This window comes from Sinocyclocheilus rhinocerous, unplaced genomic scaffold (genome assembly GCF_001515625.1).
Source record: "Sinocyclocheilus rhinocerous isolate Xijiao unplaced genomic scaffold, SAMN03320098_v1.1 scaffold4140, whole genome shotgun sequence".
Classification (NCBI taxonomy): domain Eukaryota; kingdom Metazoa; phylum Chordata; class Actinopteri; order Cypriniformes; family Cyprinidae; genus Sinocyclocheilus; species Sinocyclocheilus rhinocerous.
The window spans coordinates 4,018-11,225 of record NW_015661995.1 but is presented as its reverse complement, the minus strand read 5'-3'; the positions used below and the strand labels follow the sequence as shown (position 1 = coordinate 11,225).

The window sequence follows — 7,208 nt, the reverse complement described above, 5'->3', positions numbered from 1 at the left end:
TGTGGGGTTTGGGTGCTGAAAAACTAGCACTATGGGACCTGTCCGGTCTCTGCACGCTCCATCTGTAAAGTAAACAGATTGGCTGATGTTACAAACGGTGTTATTACAAAAAGCTTATCAAATAATTAGTGTGCCTATGCCAAAAAAAAAAAATGTATTAGGATCTGTGCTGTGAGTTCTACAAATATTACATTACGCAAGAGTCAAATGTAGTTTACAAAAGTTATACAATAGGATGGTTTAAGAATACACTGTAAAGGATTACACCTGAAAATAAAAACTTAGAAAATAAGGTAAATGCTGTAGATGCCAAACTCATTTGACTTGGCACACGCTACTTTCATTAACAAGCTACTTTCATAGCAGCATTAAGAAAAACGTCTCCTGAAGCATCATTAGAGTATGAAAAATATAAACATTCAAATAATACATTTTCATCAGGTCGGTTCTAAAAACAAATTTTTAGGTCAACATAAATTGACCTAATTTATTCATCTTGATAGATATACACATGCACACTACTGGCACACTACGTCATAATTGGGTAGCTAAGTCAACTGCAATTTCCATTTTATACCAATTTGAAACAGGAAAAATCCCTTCAAATATAGTTAACATTTAGAAGTTATCAATAAAGTTATTAAATGGCAAAAGTCGCCTTGTTACATGTTATTAGCTGATAAACTGTCACATGACCTCAGGCAGGGAAGGAAACTCAGAGATAAAACAGGTAAGATTAATAGGTAAGTTATGGTATGTATCTCTGGGTAGGGATGCTAACATTTACCAATTAACTGACAGTAAGACTTTTCAAAATTAACACATCAGTTAAATTGTTAAAGAATCATTTTTTATGTTTTTCTTAAAAAAATTGCTGCATGGATAAAAAAAAACAATCTGCAATGTCAAAATGGCATTGAGAGGGAAAAAATTAGTTACACAAGTTGTTAGTTTTTACCGGTAAATTTGACCGGTATTCAGAAAGATAAATAACAGAAAAAAGAAGTAGCTATAAAACTACAATACAAAGTTATTTACACAATTACAAATTAAAACAAATTATAATGGCATTTATTATAAATTACAAATAAATGTCTAGCCAAAATGAATTTACTTAAAGGGGTCATATGATGCGGACACGACTAGAAATCAGTGGTTAAGTTGTATTTACAACACTGTTCCAGAACACTTCGACCCAAATATTTAGATGTATGCAGCACATTTTATGGAGGACCGTTGCTGGCCAATCACAGCACACCTTGCTTTTTCAGACCGATGAGCTTTGTAAAAATCGAGGCGTTTCAGAAAGGCGGGGCATAGAAAACAAACAATAATGTACAGTATGTGGAAAATAATGTGTTTTTTGAACTTTAAACCGCATAAACACATTTCATTACACCAAATACACAAAATAATGTTCTTTTTAGCAGCATCATATCACCCCTTTAAAACGAACATAAAAAAAAAAACGTACATCTCTCATTGAGCACAAATACAAATGTTTTAATATTTGCAATGTAACATTAGTTTGCTAAACTATTATTTATTATGTAAGCAAGGCTAAATATTAGGGCTGGGTGATTTTTCAGATTTTAATCGATTAATTCGAATTTTATGTTTTGCCGCGGTTTTATTTTTTAGAAATTGAGGAATCGCGATTGACACAGAATTAACTGAGAAGCTTGAGCTGAGTTTTTTTTTAATTATGTGTCAAAGCCTAAACTAAAGACTTTTTGAAGCTTGAAAATAAAGACTGCCTAGACTTCCAATGGAAAGACAAAAATGATGAAGGAATATTAAAAATAAAAGCATTTGTCATTCAAAATGGGTTTGGAACAACATGAGGGTGAGTAAACCATGACAGAATAAATTTTTTTTACTGGACTAGCACTAGCAAGTAGTGCAACTATCAACTAGCATTAGCAATTACCTGACATCTTTATAAAAAAACCAAAGCAACTTTAGGATAAGTGAAAGCAGAAATATAAAAGATCATTTTTTCCCATCTATATTAGTTAAGTATTTAACTATATATTGTACGCATAGGAATCAGGCCTCAGGATACCGAGTAGCAGCACACATTAGTGTTAACAGGTACTGATAACCAGACTTTGTCTTTGGTAACGGACCAACACAATCAATAATGATTCTCTCGAATGGTTCAGACAGAACTGGAAGCAGAGGAGGAGCATTAGGAATTCCCTGATTAGGTTTACCAGCGAACTGGCATACATGACATGAACGACAGTATTTGGAAACTGCTGATTTCAACCCAGGCCAGTAAAAATAACGAATGATGCGATTGAAAGTTTTATTTACTCCCAAATGGCCAGAGAGAGCATGATCATGAGCTAAACGCAGAATCGGTTCACGATAATTATCAGGGACCACTACCTGAAATACAGTTTTCCAGCTCAGATCCTTCCCTGATGGAGACCATTTACGCATGAGCACCCCATCTTCCCAAACGTAAACCACATCCTTATTCGCTACTTCATCTTTCTCTACAGCCACAGCAACACACTTATCTAGTGACGGATCAGCTTTCTGCACAGCAGTCAGCTGCTCCTGAAGAAGAGTTTCATTAATCAAAATATAAATGATTCAAGTATAATCAATGTGAAGATAGCCATTTATGTATTAAGTTATTCCACTATTATAATCATGTGTATTTGCCTGCATGTATAGAAATCTGTATGAGAATGGAATGTGCAGACATATGGTGAAGTACATGATAAGCACATGATGGCACATAATGGGGCCCTTATTTTCACAGAACATAAAATGAAGGTTTTCCAAACCTGCTACACTAAACTAAAATACAGACTCTTAATCTAATGATGATGCAGATGCTGTTTCTGCTGCTTTAAAGAGAGTTCTAGAAGAATAACTTCATCCCGGATGAACATCTGATGCTGTTTTTAGACGACATGTGAGTTTGTGTTTCTTTAAATGTTTGAATCTTTGAATTGAATCAGTTAATCAGATTACTAATTCCCCTGAAACTACAGAACAGTAGTTTCTATTAAAGTTATCAGCAAACCGCTCAGTAAAACAGTTTTATTTACTCGTCTAAGCTGACTGTTATTTAGGTTTGGCGTTGGGCGCGTGTTAATTCTGGACCCTGTTCAGCTGGAAAAATAAAAAGATTCAACAATAAATGCATAAAAAAACACTGACAATCAAAGAACATTTCTTGAAGTGATAGTTTCACCCAAAAATTAAAATTCTGTCATCAGATCTTTCTAAACTGAAATGATTTTCTTTCCTCCATGGAACACGAAAGAAGAAAATTGAAGAATGTTGGTAATCGAACAAAAAATACAATGGAAGTCAATGGGAACCAAAACTGTTTGTTTACCAACATTCTTCAAAACATCTGCTTATTGTGTTCCGCAGAAGAACGAATGTCTTTGTAACTGGTTTATAATGACAAGAGGGCAAGTAGATGATTTTTGGATGAACTATCCTACTAAGTAGAACCAGGGGCCTGTACCATGAAGCCGGATTAGCTGGCTAGTGAAGAAGAGTTTAATTAATCAAAATATAAATGATTCAAGTATAATCAATGTGAAGATAGCCATTTATGTATTAAGTTATTCCACTATTATAATCATGTGTATTTGCCTGCATGTATAGAAATCTGTATGAGAATGGAATGTGCAGACATATGGTGAAGTACATGATAAGCACATGATGGCACATAATGGGGCCCTTATTTTCACAGAACATAAAATTAAGGTCTCATGACTGCATCGTGATCCCATATGAATGAAATGTATTGAACATGCCCAGAGAAAAAACTGTATATAAGAGGGTACAGAAAAAGATTCAAGAGATTGCTCTGCAGAGTTCTCTCAGGTTTTATTGTCTCTGGAAATAAAATCTCTTCTGGCATCAAAACTCCCAAGACTCTGAGAAAGATTCTTCACAGCAACGGCAGAAGCCACCACACTCACTCCCTGTTCCCAGCAGAGACTCAAGTCGGACTGCAACATCCTGATCAGGAATACAGACACTAGAAAAAACATCCTGCACATTCCTTTTTGTCAACTCTATCAGTCATGAATGTTTCAACTTTCTAGTCTGAGCACGCGTTACCGCGCAGGCCGAAAAGACAGACGGAAATTGTTGACCCACATCAATCTGTTTGCGCACCTCAGTCACATCTGGCGTGTCCACTACGATAGGCTGAGGAAACACTTCACCACCAGCGATATCGTTACCCAAAATCAGATCGACTCCCTCAACAGGAAGCCGAGTACGTACTCCCAACTTCGTGAACCCTGTGAACAAATCAGACTGGAGATAAACTGAATGTAAGGGCACTTTAACACAGCCAAGCTCAATGCCACGGATTAACACGCTCGCTCCGCAGTATGACTGTTCAGAAAATTCTAGTGCACTTTCCAAGATGAAAGACTGAACTGAACCCGTATCTCGCAAGATTGTAATAGGCTTCAAATCTTCCTGCTCCTCTGAAAGAGATACAGAACCATTCATAATAAATGGGCAGTACAACTCAGTATGCGAACTAGAAAACTGAGACGGCATGGAAGCAGTATGGACTAAAGCAACTCCTTTTGGTTTCTCAGGAGGCTTACCCTGATTCCAGCGCTTACAGTCTACAATTAAATGTCCTGGCTCACGGCAAAAAAAACACACGCGTCTTTCTCCCTCACAAGACACATTTGTGTTACGAAACACATTCGACATGGCTTCTCTACTCCCTCGTTTTCCCTTACCCTTATTAAAAACTCTCGAGCTGTTTCTCACAGAAAATTCAACAGATGAACCATTTTTCTCTCTACACACAGATGGAGTAAAAACAGTTTTGTGCGTGAGCACAAATTCATCTGCCAAAACAGCGGCTTTCGGTACGGACAATACCTTTTGCTCATTTAGATATACAACAATATCCTCCGAAACGCAACTTTTAAAATCCTCTAACAGTAAAAGTTGTCGTAACTGCTCAAACGTGGTAACTCTGCTTGCTGTACACCATTCATCAAACAACACAGTTTTCTCACGAGCAAACTCACTAAGTGTTTGACTGGCTATTTTCTGATGGTTTCGGAATCTCTGATGATAAGCTTCAGGTACTAATTCGTACGCTCGCAACACCGCAGCTTTGACAATACCATAGTCCCGACTTTGCTCGATAGGTAAAGCTGTACACACTTCCTGAGCTTTACCCACTAACTTACACTGCAGAAGCAACGACCACAACTCTTTCGGCCAACGTAAGGTAGCTGCAATACGCTCAAAAGCAACGAAGTAAGAATCTACCTCCGTCTCTCTAAAACACATCAAGACTGGTTACAGACTCACCAACAGACGAAGAAGTAGCGTGTGGCGGACTTTGCGCCGATACAGCTGAAACTGATGCATTCACTGGCGAACGAGGAGATGGAGGTCTAGACCTAGGCACAGGTGCATTAGATTGCTCTTTGGCTTGTAGTTCCAGTCTACATAATTTAAATTTACTATCAGCCTGTAACTCCAAAGTTCGAAAATGAAGCAGCTGCGCATCATAATCCTGTGTCTTTAACTGTAGATCCAACTCCTTCAATTTAATCGCTAACATAGGATCAAAATGAGGATGACTAGGATCTATGTTAGGAAAAGAAAAAAAAGTGTCCTCACCTACCTCAGTTTCAACACTCTTCCGTGGTAACCCTTCCACAGATTCATCCGGCAAAATTCCAGCCTCTACCAACTTGTTATACAACTTCTCTTTAACTACCTGTTTTGGCCCCTCCCAAAGAACAGAAAAATTAAAGACATCTGCAATCTGCAACAAATCAGCCTTACGACACTTGTTAAATTCCTCCGTAGTAGGAGATAACATAAACAACATTAAATCAAATTCCATATTTGACCGTAAACTCGTCCCGCACCAAAAGAAAATTACCAGGCAAACAAACGCATGGTTAATTCCGCCAAATACCTTCATTGATACGTACTGAACGAATCCGCAACATATGGTACCTTAATAAAAAAGCCATAACCAAATCTCCAATTCATCTTACCCTTCACTGATACGCCCAAATAAACCTCCACAATTTATTACCTGCACCAAACGAGTCCCTAATTTATGTTATCCGCAATGGACAAACGCCCAATTTAGACCATCCGCACCGAACAACCGGCCGGACAAATAAGGCACTCACCCCCTACGGCCTCACACGTGGCTTACAAACATGAACAATGGAACATTGAAGTTCAAGACATAAGGCTCTCACAACACATGGAGCTAACAGCATTCTGTTAGAATATAGACTTGAGATCTCACAGCATTTTCACTAGAGCTTAACACACAGGCTTAACACCGGAGCAAGCATGATCAATTAAAGAGAGACATACAGAGCAATGATCATAGCGAGCATCAAAAAAAAGTGGCAGTCAAAGAGAGAGCGAGAGCAAGAGCGAGAGCGCCCTACAGCGAGATCCGGGGGAATTTATAGTACAGGTCTCATCTCTGGTCCACCCACCAGCAGCCTCTCATTAAGCCTTGGACCAATCCTGGTAGAGAGGAGACAACAGGAACACAGCCACAGCATACAATATGTCTTAGACGTAACAATATTTATAATCAGAACTTAAAAGACTTCACTGGTATTCTTCTGAAGCAACACAAAATACAAAAAGACTTTGGCAGATTGATAGACAAAATGAAATTTAAGATGTTATTCACTCTGCCAATTCAGTCTGAATCAAAATGGTGACACACTACATTACATCAAACATGACAGATACTTAGATGTCATGATGTCATTCTTGTGGGATGTTAGTTGAGGTTTGTAATTTTTCATTTATGCTGTGTATTCACGATTTGATCAATCTTTAGGTTTAAATTTCAATCTAATATTCACAAAACAAAAGTATAGTATTACTTCAGAAGACTTAACATTTGTGCTGCTGGTCATTTCTGGTCATCATTACATCTGCATTAATAGCAATTCATCAAAAAATAAAAACTGAAGATGTGCGTCACTTAAAAAAGGTTACACATAGGTCCATAATGGACAAAAATGTCCATGTCAAAAAACTGTCATAAAAATTGAAGCTTGGGAGCACAGAGATAAGTTTGGTCTCATTTTAAAGAAGACCCATGGCAGATTATTGTTGAAGTAAAAAACTTTAAAAAGTGAAACCAAAAAAAAAGTTATAGAGGTTTAAGTTTATGAAAATGATTTATGAACGAT

General features: G+C 37.4%; 1 long non-coding RNA gene across 1 annotated transcript in view; it reads right to left on the bottom strand.

Annotated features, from left to right (window-relative positions):
- The window catches only part of LOC107727144 (uncharacterized), a 9,286-nt gene continuing 2,078 nt past the window's right edge, over positions 1-7,208 (bottom strand). Inside the window, exon 3 of the long non-coding RNA XR_001638329.1 lies at positions 1-62. This is a non-coding gene — a long non-coding RNA (uncharacterized LOC107727144). The remainder of the gene's footprint in view (positions 63-7,208) is intronic.